At 44.2% G+C, this 15,420-nt stretch overlaps 1 protein-coding gene across 3 annotated transcripts in view; it reads left to right on the forward strand.

The window, feature by feature from the left end:
• Positions 1-15,420, forward strand: part of si:dkey-13p1.4 (transmembrane protein 151B) — a 187,609-nt gene that overhangs the window by 43,382 nt on the left and 128,807 nt on the right. The gene's annotated exons all lie outside the window — the stretch shown is intronic.

Raw genomic sequence — 15,420 nt, forward strand, 5'->3', positions numbered from 1 at the left:
AATTGGGGTAAAAAGGCAAGGCAGCAGGCGTATTGACATGATGGGTGACCAATGGGGAGGATCAATTACAATGGGATCCCATGGAAGTCTGAACTGGAGAAGGCAGGGTGAATGAGGAGAGGATTTATGGGGTCGAACACTGAAAACTATGTCCCTAGAACCAGGGAAGGGCATTGAAAAAAATCGTTTAGGCGAGTGCTTCAGGGGAGTGTCCAAAGTCAAAGAGAAGGAACTAGAAAAAAGTTAGCAGTGAGGAGTTCTGGTCAAGGTATTTGAAGTGCTAAAGGACACCCACAGGCTATATAGGAAGACAGTCTTTCCTGTGGTTGGGGGGGGGCATAATCTTCAAAGCAAAACTGTTGCTAGTCGGTTTTTTCAGATTCACTTGTAGAACATGGGTGTCGCTGGCTGGTCAGCATTTATTGCCCTTTCAAGGTTTTTGAGATTTGTAGCTCAGGTTGTTGACTTGCTTACCAAGCTGGTAAGTTTGTTCACAAACGTTTCATCACCATACAAGATAACATCATCAACCTGCCTCCGGTGAAGTGTCAGTGTTCTGTCCTGCTTGCTATTTAAGTGTCTTGGTTTGCTGGGGTGGGTGGCGTCACTACTTGATTTGTTTCTTAGTGGTTGGTACATGGGGTCCAGCTCTACATGTTTGTTAATGGAGTTCCTGTTTGAATGTCAGGCCTCCAGGAATTCTCGTGCTTTGCTTGGCTTGTGCTGGATGGCTACGTTGTCCCAGTCAAACTGGTGTCCCTCTTTGTCCAGGTATATTGAAATGAGTGATAGTTAGTCATGTCTCTTGGTAGCTAATTGGTGTTCATGAATGCTGGTGGCTAGTTTCCTTCCGGTTTGCCCAATAATGTTTTTGGCAGTCTTTGCATGGTATCTGGTAAATAATGTTGGTTCTGTTAGTTTTGGTTGTTGGATCCTTTATTCTCATCAGTAGCTGTCATAGTGTAGCTGTCAGTTTGTGGGCTACCATGATTTTGAGGGAGTGGAGTAATTTGATGGCCATTGCAGATATATCCTTAATGTATGGTAGGGTGACTAGTGCCTCTGGACATGTGTTTTCCTGTTGTGTAGATAACAGCGGACTTAGTTGTTCAGATAACAGTTGTTTCTAAAGATGCTGAATAGATATTCTTCCTCGGCTTTGCATAGCTGCAGAGTTTTGATGCAGTTCTGTTTGTGGGTATTGAGATGATTGCTATTGTAGTTGAGTACCTGATCCATATGGGTGACCTTCCTGTGTTTGCTGGTCTAGAGCTCATTGTTGGCCTTACTTTCAACCATTACATCCAGGAAGGGAAGTCTGTTGTTGTTTTCCACTTCCCTGGTGAATTTTATACCAGTGAGGACGTTGGTTATGAGTAAGTGAGTTTCCTCCAGTTTAGGGAGTCTAATAATGACAACGGTGTCATCCACATAGCAGATCCATAGTTACTAATTACTCCACAAACTGTTGGATCTGTGCCTCACAACTCACTTCACCTTCAACAGCAAGATGTACAGAAAAACCGGTGGAACACCCATGGGATCACCTATATCAGGATTAATAGTGGAAGCCATAATGCAAAGACTGGAACGGACAGCACTTCCCACCATCCAACCAAAACTATGAATCTGCTATGTGAATGATACCTTTGTCATTATAAAACACTGTAAACTGGAGGAAACCCACCTACTCATAAACAACATCCTCACCAGCATAACATTCACCAGAGAAGAGGAGAACAACAACAAACTTCCCTTCCTGGCCATAATGGTTGAACACAAGGCCAACGACGAGCTCCAGATCAGCCTATACAGGAAAGCCACCCATACGGATCAGGTACTCAACTACAATAGCAATCATCCCAATACCCACAAAGAGAGCTGCATGTGAACACTGTTCAAGCAAGCTGAAACACAGTGCAGCACCCTGGAACTCCACAAAGCTGAGGAAGAATACTTACACAGTGTCTTTAGAAACAATGACTACCCAAGAAGTGTAGTCCGGCGACACCTATGCAACAGAACACAACAGGAAGACACAACACGTCCAGATACGCTAGTCATCCTACCATACATTGAGGACATATCTGAAATGACCATCAGATTACACCACTCGCTTGGAATCATGGTAGCCCACAAACCGACAGCTACACTCCGACATCTACTGATGAGAATAAAGGATCTGACAACCAAAACTAACAGAACCAACATTATTTACCAGATACCATGCAAAGACTGCTAAAAGTGTTACATACAGCAAACCAGAAGGAAACTAGCCATCAGGATTCATGAACACCAACTATTTACCAAGAGCCATGACCAACTTATCACTCATTTCAATGTACATGCACAAAGAGGGACACCAATTCGAACTTGACAACATAGTCATCCAGGACAAGCCAAGCAAAGACACACATGAGAATTCCTGGAGGCCTAGCACTTAAACAGGAACTCCATTAACGAAATTGTGGAGCTGGATCCCATATAGCGAACCAGTAAGAAACAAATTCAGTAGTGATGCCAACCACACCAGCAAGCTGAGACACAGAAATAGCAATCAGGACAGAACACTGACGCTTCACTGGAGACACACTGATGATGTTCCCTCTTATGATGACGAATCGTCTGTAAACAAACTTACCAGCTCAGCGAGCAAGTCAACAACCGCATTTATTGCCCTTCCCTAATTGCCGTTGAGGTGGTGGTGAGGTGCCTTTTTGAACCACTGCAGTCTCTGTGCTGTAGGTACACCCACAATGCCCTTAAGAAAGGAATTCCAGGATTTTGACCCAGGGACAGTGAAGAAACATTGATATAATTCCATTGGGTTACCATTGACCAGAATCTGAACTAGACAACCATATACATGCTGTGACTAAAACAGTAGTTAAAAGGCAAGGAATTCCCGCAGCAAGTGATGCATTTGCTGACTCCCCAAAGCCTGCCCACCATCTAGAAGGCACAAATCAGTGTGATGATTTTGTTGGAAAGGACATTGCAGATTGTTGCATTCCCAATTATCTGCTGCATTTGTCCTTCTAAATTGTTGTGGTTGTGGGTTTGGAAGATGTCTAAGGATCTTCGATGATTTTCTAAAGTGCATTGTAATGAACACAAGTTTATGGTACACTGTTACTGAGCATCAGGGTGGAGTGAATTTTGTGGATATGATGCAAATTAAATGGACTGCTGGGTGGTTTCAAGCTCCTTGAGTGTTTAGATTAGATTAGATTCCCTACAGTGTGGAAACAGGCCCTTCAACCAACAAGTCCACGCCACCCCTTGGAGCATCCCACCCAGACCCATCCCCCTATAACCCACACACGCCTGAACACTACAGGCAATTTAGCATGGCTGATCCACCTAGCCTGCACATCTTTGGACGGTGGGAGGAAACCAAAGCAGACACGGAGAGAATGTGCAAACCTCATACAGACAGTTACCCGATGCTGGAATCAAACCTGGGTCCCTGGCGCTGTGAGGCACCAGTGCTAACTACTGAGTCACCGTGCCACCCAGTGTTATTGGAGTTGCACTCATTCAAGCAAGTGGGGAATGTTCTATCACAATCCTAACTTGTGTATTCTAGCTAGTGGACAGGCTTTGGTGAGTCAACAAGTACATTACTTGCTGAAGGATTCCTAACCTTTGAGGTGCTCTTGTAGTCACAGTTTGTACATGGTTAGTCTAGTTCAGAATCTGGTCAATGATAACCCCCAGATTATTGATAGTAGTGGTTTCAGTGATATTGATGGTCCAAGGAGCAGTGGTTGGGTTCTCACCTATTGGAGATAGTCATTGCCTTGCATGTTTATGGTGCAAATGTTACTTGCCGCTCTTAAGACCAAAGCTGATGTGACCTTTGTTCTAGATCCTCAGCAGAGAGAGTGGTGGATGGTAGAGTTGTATAAGCTGCTGCCTTGATGTCGTGAAGGCTGGCAACAGGGAAGGTGAATCAGGTAAAGGGCCTTCCCGCTGTCGATCATTACCTGTTAAACAATGAGAGCAAGGAAATAATACTTTTCAGTAGCTTTTGAAGAAGTCCCACATAAGATGTTATTGTGCAAAACCAATGCTCACAGTGTTGGTGATAAATTATTGGCATGAATTGAGAATTACTGGACAGGAAACAGAGAGTCAGAACAAATGGGCTCTTTTCAGAGTGGAAATCAAAAAGCTGATTGCAAAACTGGTACTGTGGCTGGGAAATCCAGGAGGGTTAAGGCAACTCATAATTCTAATTTTTAAATTACCTTAGTACTTGCTCAACACGTCCAACTAGGGTTTCCAGATTTATCTTCAATCTTGCCAGAGGATTTTCTCCATCATCCCCAATGGATCCTGGTTGAACATGAACTGTTTTTCCCAATTACCATTGCTGGTCAAGATGGAATTTCTAGTAGATTGGATTATGCTTTTCAGTGCATAGAGATGTAATGGAAGGAACTTGTGTTTATTACATCGAAAATGCAAAAACATTCCAAATGACCCAATTGGTCCATGCTGCTGTTTATCCTTCCCTATCTAACTCTTATAAGCACAACTCTCCATTAGATTTTCCTTCATTTACTTATTTAGTTTCCAGTTCATCTGTAACATCTGTTCCAGCGCATCTATAACATTTGTTTTATCTGGTCCCTTGTGTGCATTCCACATTCCAGTCACACTCTTAAGTAAACAAATTTCTTCTGAATTTCTCAAAAGACTTTTTTTCGGTGAATACGTAATATTGACAGTGTTTGTTTTATTCTTCTTCCTTTGTTAATTTTTCTTCCCAAGTTTTTGTCATCCAAAAGTTATATGTAATTGTTGATTATGAAATCTAAGTCATTGACATAAATGCTATTTATTGTGAACAACAATGCTATCAACACTGACACTTGTAGGACTGTGCTTAGCATCTCTCCAACTCTAAATAATGACCTTTTACCCTAAACAAAAAACAAAGAACTGCAGATGCCGGAAGTCTGAAACAAAAATAGAAATTTCTGGAGAAACTCATCAAGTCTGGCAGCATCTGTGTGGAGAAAGCATAGTCAATGTTTCAGATCCAGTGACCTTCCCTCAGAACTGACTGTGGCTAGGAAAATGTATATATGCTTTTGTATCTATTCTAAATTCCACCCTGCTCTCACCTTCACCTGGCCCATCTCTGATTCCTCCCTTCCCTTCCTTAACATACTTGTTTCCATTTCTGGGGACATGCTAGCCAGCAAAACAAATGGCTCCCACAGTTATCTGGACTATACATCCTCAAACACTGCTTCCTGTAAAGACTCCATTATATTCTCTGAATTTCTCTACTTCCATAGTATCTGTTCTGATGATGCTGCCTTCTGCAATGGGTGGGAGCCTCAGAAACATCCACCTTTTTTTCACCAAGGATTCCCCTCCACCATGAGTGACTGGGCTCTCAGTCGTGTCTGACCCATTTCCCAAACTTCTGCCTTCACCCATTCTGTTCCCTTCCACTCCACCAACATCCACATCCAAAAAGGATCATGAGCTGCCGCTGGCAATACCTGCAGCAGAATGCGACCACCAGATACATATTCCCCTCCCTTGTCAACCTTCTGCAGTAACCATTCCTAATGGGATACCTTGGATCATTCCACCACTCCGAACATCTCCCTCACTCCCCTAACACCTCCCCATATCATGGTAACTTATCGTGCAATCGCAGGTGTAACATCTGACAATTTACTTCCTCCCTCCTCACTATCCAAGACCATCTTCCAGGTGAAGCAGCAATTTACCTGTACTTCGTTCAATCTAGCCCACTGTATTTGTTGCTCACAATGCGGCCTCTTGTACAATGGTGAAATGAAATGTAAACTGTGCAACTGCTTTGTGAAACACCTACATTTGTCTATAAAAGTGACCCAAGCTTCCAGTCGCTTGCAACTTCAACACAGCACCATGTTCTCTGGCCAACATTTCTGTCACAGGCCTGCTGAAGTGTTCAAGTGAGGTTCAGTGCAAGCAGAACAGTTTCTCTTTTTTTTGAAGGGTCACTGGATCCAACTTTCTCTCAACAGATGTGGCCAGACCTGCTGAATTTTTCCAGCAAGTTCTGTTTTTGAAACTCTTTTTACACATGGGGACCCTGCAGCCTTCAGGACTTGGTATTGAGTTCAATTATTTTAGGGCCTGAGTGCCTTCTTCTATGTCTTTTACCCACCCCACGCCCCAGACCTTGTCATTACATGCTTTCATCACAGTCATTATGTTTTCACCCACTAACAATCCCCGTTTTTTTATTCCCCGGCTCACTATTATCTATTAAACAGTAAGCTGAAAGAACTGCAGATGCTGGAAATCAGAAATAAAATGGTCACTGGACCCAACACATTAATTCTGATTTCTCTCCACAGATGCTGCCAGACATGCACAGTTTTTGCAGCAATTTCTGTTTTTGTCATTGTTATCCATTCCTTTGTCTGCCATCTGCTATCCTCGCTCATTGGAGTCCACTTCCATCTAACATTTACTCCTTATCCTCCCACCCCCATTCCCCCTACCTCCTGTCTTCAGCATATGTAACACATTTTCTTAGCTACAGCCAGTTCTGAAGAAGGGTCGCCAGATCCAAAATGTTGACTCTGTTTCTGTCCACACACACTGTCAGACCTGCTGAGATTCTCCAGCAGTTTCTGTTTTTAACTCTTTATCCCTATTCTATACTTGCACCCAGCTAGCTATCATTCGGACAGGGCAGCACTCTTCCGCTACTGCCATTGAAATGAGGTACTGAAGTCTGTAGGTGAATAGAAGCACAGTACCTCATGACAATGAGGTGACAGTGCAATAATTGAATCACAACACTACCTCTGTTATAAGTCAAAGTTACATTTAAATTAAAAAATCCATCTGTCCTATTCATGCCAACTTCCATTTGAGGCCTCAAAATGTCCACATTTTCCTCAACAAAAGGTTCTTCACTGCCATGGTTACTAGGGACTTAGCCACACCAACCCATTTCATGCACTTCTGTCCTCACCCCTTCCCCCCAAAACAGCAATAGAGCCCTCACTCACCACCCTGGCAGCCTTTCCATGCAATGTACCATAAGTAGCCATTTCTATCACTTCCCAACAGGATGCCACAGCCAGCCATATATTCCTCTTCCCTCCCTTGTCAGCATTCCACAGGAACTGTTCCTTCTGGGACCCCTGGTCCACTCCTCCTCTCCTAACACCTCCCTGTATCCCAAAGGCACCTCACTATGCAATCAAAGAAGGTGTAACAGTTACCCATTTACTTCTTCCTTCCTCACTATCCAAGGCTCCATACATACTTTCCAGGTGAAGCAACAATTTAATAAATAGTCAATGTACTTTGCTGTTCGTAGTGTGGTCTCCTCTATATTGTGGAGTCAAAACGCCGACTGAGTGACAATTTTGAAGAACACCTATATTTTCTGTAAAAATGACCTCAAACTTCCACTTACCTACCACTTCAACACACCACTGTGTTCCCTGTACAACATTTCAGTTGCAGGCCTGCTGCAGCATTCCAGCAAGTCTCATCAAAAGCTCAAAGAACAGCAAAAGCTCAATGAACAGCATCTTATTTTCTGCTTGAGACCTTGCAGCCTCTAGGACACAGCATCAAATTCAATAACTTTAGAGCTTGATTCTGGTCCTCAATGTTTTTTACCCACCTCCATACACTGGTCCTGTCAATACATAAGTTGTTTCCAGCACAAGCAACTCATTCTGATCCACTCTCAGTCTTTTATCAAATTACATGGATTGCTTTCAGCACAGCCTTCCCATTCTCTCCTATGCTCAGCTGTCATAAGGTCATACAGCATGGAAACAGACTGTCGGTCCAACAAGTCCATGCTTACCATGTTAAACGAAACTAGTCCCACTTGCTTGCGTTTGGCCCATACCCCTCCAAAATCTTTTTCATGTCCTTACCCAAGTGCCTTTTAAATATTGTAACTGTACCTGCATCCACCACTTCCTCTGACAGTTCACTCCACACATAAACCACTTCCTGTGTAAAAAAGTTGCCCCTCATGTCCACTTTAAATTTTTCTCCTCCCACCTTAAAAATATGCCCCCTAGTTTTGAACTTCTCCACCCTAGGGAAAAGACTTGCTATTCACTTTATCTATTCTCCTCATGACTTTATAAATCTCAATTAGGTCATCCCTCAACAGCCTACACTCCAGTGAAAGAAATCCCAGCCTAAGCAGCCTCCCCTTATAACTCAAAACTTCCATTCCTGGGAGCAGCCTGGTAAATGTTTTCTGAACCCTGTCCATTTTAGTAATATCCTTCCTAGAACCAGACACAGTGCTCCAGAAGAGGCCTCACCAAAGTCCTGTACAACCTCAATTTTCCAGCCTAACTTCTGCACTCGAAGATCTGAGCAATGAAGGCAAGCTTACTAAAACACCTTCTTAACCACCCTGTCCACATGTGATGCCAATTTCAAAGAAGTATTACCTGAACGCCTAGGTCTTTCTGTTCTCCAACACTACCCAGGGCCCCACCATTAATTGTCTTGGTCCTGCCCTTGTTTGTTTTACCAAAATGCAATTTCTCACATTTATTCAAGTTAAACTCCACCTGCCACTCCTCAGCCCATTGACCCAAATGATAAAGATTTTTTTGTAATCTTAGATAACCTTCTTCACTGTCCACTACACCGTCAATTTTGGTATCATCCACAAACTTAATAACCATATCTCCTAAATTCTTAGCCAAATTGTTTATATAAATAACAAACAAAGTGGACACGGTACCAATCCCTGCAGAACACTACTAGTTACAGGCGTCCGGTCTAAAAAAACACAGCCATTCACCACCAACCTCTGTCTTCCACTGACAAGCCAACCTTGTATCCAATTGTCAAGCTCTCCTTGCATGGGACCTAACTTTACTAATTAGTCCACCATGCAGAACGTTGTCAACATCATAGAATCATACAGCACGGAACCAGACTCTTCAATCCAACTAGTCCACACCGACCATGTTCCCAAACTAAAGTGGTTCCACTTGCCTGAGATTGGCGCATATCCCTCCAAATCTTTCCTATACATGCACTTATCCAAATGTCTTTTAAATGTTGTAACTGTTCCTGCATCCACTACTACTTCTGGCAGGTCAATCCACACACAAACCACTCTCTATTCCTTAACTATGTCTTTAAACTCTTGAAGGGTTTTAGTATCTGAGGCCTCAGGGAAAGGGTAGGCTTCTAATAACAGAAAAAGTTGTGGCTTCACAGACTGTCAGGAGAATTATTCATTGCTTATTGGCAGCCACAATGTCATTTGCCTGGAAACCATAACACATTATGGACCCAGTCCTCAACGGCAAGGTCAATCAAGTCAAGCTTCCCAAGTAAAGGCATGATGTAAGAAATGCTTACTCCAACTCAAAGACGACCATTACAAGAGATTTTCTTCAGGATCATAATTTACTTCAATTGCCGTTGAAATTACTCCACAAAGGCCAGTAACCAATCACCAAATCACCCTTTATTTACACGTGAGTAATCCTTGACTCCAGCACTGCCTCTGCAGAGTCAGGTCTCAGAGTGACAGAATCTCAAACACTCCTCTTTTTATCTGTCAGCCAGGGGTCTCTGATTGGAACAGGTTAACATCCCCATTCAGAGAACTCATATTCTCTGAGGTCCAGCTGACTGGCCTCTCCGCTTCCCTCCCACAACAGCAATAATGTCAACCAGTAAATAACTACCCTCTCCCCACCAACATCCACAACCAAAGGATCATTAGCCATTACTTCTGTCACCTCCAGTGAGAGGCCACTACTACTGAACACATATTCTCCTCCCCTCCCTTATCAGCCTTCCACAGGGACCGTACCCTCCAGGACATCCTGGTGCACTCCTCCTCCACTCCCAATGCTTCCCCATAGTTACCTGGTTCACTAATGTCCTTTAGGGAAGGAAACTGCCATACTTACCTAGTCTGGCCTGCATGTGACAACAGACCCACAGCAATGTGGTTGACTCTTAAAAACTGAGGATCAGTTAGGGATGGGAAATAAATGCTGGCCTTGGATGCTGCCTGGGCTCCCTCATCCCATGAATGAACAAAAAAAAACCCTTGGCACCTTCCCATGATATCGCAAAATGTGTAACATCTGCCCATTTACTTCCTCCCCTCTCACTACCCAAGGACTCAAACATATTTTGAAGGTGAAGCAGTGATTTACCTGCACTTCACTCAATGCCTCACTGTATTCACTATTCACAGTGGGTTTCTCCTCTACACTGGGGCAATCACTTTGCAGAACACCTTTGTTCCATCTGCAAAACTGAACACCCTGAACCCTGTTGCCTGCCAATTTAACATACCACCTGTCCAACATCACTATTTCAGGTTTGCTGCAGTGCTTGAGTGAAGCACATTGTAAGTTATTGTAACAGCGACTCATTTGCCACTCGGGGACCCTACAACCATCAAAACTCAACATCAAGTTCAATTATTTTAAGGCTGAACACTTTCATCCATGTCCTTACCCCAAACCTCACACGCCAGGCCTTGTTATCACATGGGCGCTACCACAAACAACTCATTGTAAAATCCAGGTAAACAGTGTCTACCGATCTGCCTTGTTCAATTGTCTTTGGTTACTTCCTCGAAATACTCACTAAAGTTTGTGAGAGACTATTTTCTTCGCACAAAGCCATGCTGACAATTCCTAATCAGTCCTTGCCTCTTGAAATGCATGTAAATCCTGCCTTTCAGAATCACCTCCAATAACTTACCCACCACCATGTCAGATTCATTGGTCTGTAGTTCCCAGTCTTCTCCTCATAGCCTTTCTTAAATAAAGGCACAACATTAGCCACCTTCCAGTCCTCTGGCACCTTACCTGTGGTTATAGAAGATACAAATATCTGTCATTATCATTTATTCAGCATCTCTTCAGTCCTGGCCTGCTATCAATAATCCCCTCATCTGCCTACCCCTTTCATTTCTCTCTTCCTCTGGGCTCCATCTCTAGCCATCTGCTCACCACTCCTCCCCACGAACCTCCAACCTCATCTTCAGCATACAACCACATTTTCCTTGCTGCTATCAGTCCTGATGAAGAATCATCATACTTGAAACATTGACTACCCTTTTTCCCCACAGATGCTGCCAGACCAGCTGAGTTTCGCCAGAAATTTCTATTTAAGCTTCTCATTTAAATTCCTTAATGGGAGTTCTACCTAGTGCACAGGCCAATGTTTAACGTTATGCCAAGGTCGCTTGCACATTTGATTGTCTGATCATTGCAGTTTTTGGGAGCTTGCATGTGTGCTGCTGCATTTCCCAAGATTCAGGTCTTGTTTTACCAGGCAGCAGTAATCTATTGCTGGGTTTGTCAACTTAGATAACCTACAATAGGCCCCTCAAAGACCCGAGGAAGTGCCACCAGTGGTGCCTTCACAAGATCCACAAAAACCAATGCTAAGAAAGGCAAGAGGGTCCATTTCCAAACTAAGAGACAACACAGTGTGGAGCTGGAGGAACACAGGAGCCCAGGCAGCATCCAAGGAGCAGGAAGAAGTGTCCCGATCCGACACGTCAACTATCCAGCTCCTCTGATGCTGCCGGGCCTGCTGTGTTCCTCCAGCTCCACACTGTATTGACACTGACTCCAGCATCTGTCGTTCTGGCTATCTCTGAACCATTTCCAAAATAACTTGTTTGTATTCACTCATTAAATTTTGGCATTGCTCATTGGATCAGCATTTATTGCCTATCCCCAGTAGCCCTTGAGAATGTGGTGGTGAGCTGCCTGCTTGAACTGCTGCAGTCCATTTGCTGTAGGTAGACTCACTGTTAGTAACAGCGATATGGTGTGTGGCTTGGAGGAAATCTTGCAGGTGATGGTGTTTCTACGTAGCTGCTGCCCTTGTCCTTCTGGATGGAAGTAATGTTGTCAAATTGAATTCAGTGCACTTCTCCCATGCATCCTGTAGATGTTACACTCTGCTGCTGCTGAGCATTGGTGGTGAAGGGAGTGTATGTTCACCTGACGTCGCGGCACCAATCAGTCAAAACCAGGGCCATGGGTTTGACTTACCATTCATATGCTTGAGACTAGACATGCAAAACAATTGCCCTATTGGAAAGTCTTTATACTTTTAAATACTTGAGAAATATCTTCAAAAGGTTCTTGAAGTGGCCAAAATTCCAGGCCAACTCATGGGAGACCTTAGCTTGTGACCAACCAAAACAGACTAGTTTTTTTTCTGGAAGAAGAAGTTATGTTGAGAGACCTTGTTGAGAACACACAAAGGTGACATTGAGGTGTCAGACCTCACTAATCTCCCAACAATTCATGTACCCAAAACACCAAGTGCTCAGCCTGTAGCAGAGTCTGTTACTTATTAGCCATCTCAGAACCCATCAAAGCAAAGTGGAGGCAAGTCAAGACAATAAAATGTGAGGCTGGATGAACACAGCAGGCCCAGCAGCATCTCAGGAGCACAAAAGCTGACGTTTTGGGCCTAGACCCTTCATCAGAGAGGGGGATGGGGTGAGGGTTCTGGAATAAATAGGGAGAGAGGGGGAGGCGGACCGAAGATGGAGAGAAAAGATAGGTGGAGAGGAGAGTATAGGTGGGGAGGTAGGGAGGGGATAGGTCAGTCCAGGGAAGACGGACAGGTCGAGGAGGTGGGATGAGGTTAGTAGGTAGGAGATGGAGGTGCGGTTTGGGGTGGGAGGAAGGGATGGGTGAGAGGAAGAACAGGTTAGGGAGGCAGAGACGGGTTGGACTGGTTTTGGGATGCAGTGGGTGGAGGAAAAGAGCTGGGCTGGTTGTGTGGTGCAGTGGGGGGAGGGGATGAACTGGGCTTGTTTAGGGATGCAGTAGGGGAAGGGGAGATTTTGAAACTGGTGAAGTCCACATTGATACCATTAGGCTGCAGGGTTCCCAGGCAGAATATGAGTTGCTGTTCCTGCAACCTTCGGGTGGCATCATTGTGGCACTGCAGGAGGCCCATGATGGACATGTCATCTAAAGAATGGGAGGGGGAGTGGAAATGGTTTGCGACTGGGAGGTGCAATTGTTTATTGCGAACCGAGCGGAGGTGTTCTGCAAAGCGGAACCCAAGCCTCCGCTTGGTTTCCCCAATGTAGAGCAAGCCACACCGGGTACAGTGGATGCAGTATACCACATTGGCAGATGTGCAGGTGAACCTCTGCTTAATGTGGAAAGTCATCTTGGGGCCTGGGATAGGAGTGAGGGAGGAGGTGTGGGGGCAAGTGTAGCATTTCCTTTCACTTCGAGCTGGTGTACTTTGTCTCCACCTTTGTCCCCTCTGAGAGTGTTCTTGATCAGCTCCCCAGGGTTCAGTGGCCTGGATTTCCAGAACCCTCACCCCATCCCCCTCTCTGATGAAGGGTCTAGGCCCGAAACGTCAGCTTTTGTGCTCCTGAGATGCTGCTGGGCCTGCTGTGTTAATCCAGCCTCACATTTTATTGTCTTGGATTCTCCAGCATCTGCAGTTCCCATTATCACTTATCATGGAGGCAAGTCAATTCTGATCCCGAGAAGAATAATATTACCAGTGGCAGCATTTCAGAAGTAGTCTATTGTCTATAAAAATATCTTTGGGGATCAGCATGAGCCTGTGAAAGGTACTAATCCATGCAAGTCTTCCTTCATTCATGGTTTTGCCCGTCTATCTCCAACACAACTACATTCAATGACAAGCCTGTTGTGTATTCCCCAACATTTGCAGATGTTTCCTGAGCTGTCTAACTCACTTGTTTTCCCATTCCTTCAGTAACCTCCTGTTCCCGACCCAAAACATCAACTTTCCTGCTCCTCTGATGCAGCCTGGCCTGCTGTGTTCCTCCTGCTCCACACTGTGTTATCTCTGACTCCAGCATCAGCAGTTCTTACTTTCTCCGATTTAAGTAAGCTATTGGTCAACCCTCCTAATAGGTCATTCTTCAGCTTGGAATCCATGATTGTCTGGTTATTCTTGCATGATACGCTTTTTATAAAATATGTCGGAATCATTTATATAAACACGGATTTTACTGCTGAACTTTCAATCAGTTTTACACAAGCAGCACAGTTGAGTATCTTACAGTACATTGGTGATTGATATTAGGCTTGACCAGCAGGTGGCAGAAGGAGCCACAACACAAATTGAAATGAAAAAGTTCAGTGACTGAAGTTGACTGTGACCATGGTTGAGGTGAACACCAGGTTACCGTCCTGCAGGTTTGATTGTAAATACTAGCTTTCAGAGCATTGCTCCTTCATTAAACCTTGTCCAACCCAATCCAACACCAGCACCTCCAGGCCATGGTTGAGAAAAAGAAAGGATAAGCTGCCAAGAAAGCAATGAAACGGACACCAGAGAAGAGTGACAAGAAGAAGAGAAAGCCCAGGAAAGAAAATTACATCACCCACGTCACAGTGATGAAGCAGATTCACCCTGACACCGGCATCTCCTCTAAAGCCATGAGCATCATGAACTCTCTTGTTGATCATATTTTCAAGTTCATTGCTGGGAAGCTTCCCCGCTTGGCTCCCAGGAAATCCAGGCCACTGAACCCTGGGGAGCTGATCAAGGACACTCTCAGAGGGGACAAAGGTGGAGACAAAGTACACCAGCTCAAAGTGAAACAATACATTGTACTGAAAAAAAAAAGTGGTCGTTATTGACTGGCAGTGGCTAACAAAGCAACTCACACTTAACTGGAGGCAATAGAAAACTGACTTTTTTTTGCTCCACCAGCCAAGGCACCGCCAATTGCACACCAATTCACAACAAGCATCTGTTCCAACTGCTTTTCTTGTCTTTCTCATTTCTTGAATTTTTCGTCTCATAGAGTCATACAGCTGTACACGTTGGAAACAGACCCTAAATTAATCCTAACTTAATCTCGTCCCATTTTCCAGCATTTGGCCCAAATCCCTCTGAACCCTTCCTATTCATGTACGCATCCAGATGTCTTTTAATGTTATAATTGTACCGGGCTCCATCATTTTCTCTGACAGTTCATCCCATACATGCACCACCTGCTGTGTGAATAAATTGCCCCTTGGGTCCCTTCTAAATCATTCCCCTCTCACCGCAAACCTATGCCCTCTAGTTTTGGACATGCCTATCTTCGGAAAAAACACCTAGTCTATTCACCCTATCCATGATTTTATAAACCTCAATTAGGTCACCCCTCAACCTCCAACACTCCAGGGAAAATAGCCCCAGCCTATCCATTCTCTTTCTGTAGCTCAACCCTTCAACCCTGGCAACATCCTTGTAAATCTTTCCTGAACCCTTTCAAATTTAAAAACATCTTTCCCATTGCAGGGAGACCAGAATTAAATGCAATATTCTAAAAGTGGCCTAACCAATGTCCTGTACAATTGTAACATGATATTCTAACTCAATGCATCAACTAATGAAGGCAGGTGTATC

The sequence above is a fragment of the Stegostoma tigrinum genome, chromosome 10, assembly GCF_030684315.1.
Source record: "Stegostoma tigrinum isolate sSteTig4 chromosome 10, sSteTig4.hap1, whole genome shotgun sequence".
NCBI lineage: Eukaryota > Metazoa > Chordata > Chondrichthyes > Orectolobiformes > Stegostomatidae > Stegostoma > Stegostoma tigrinum.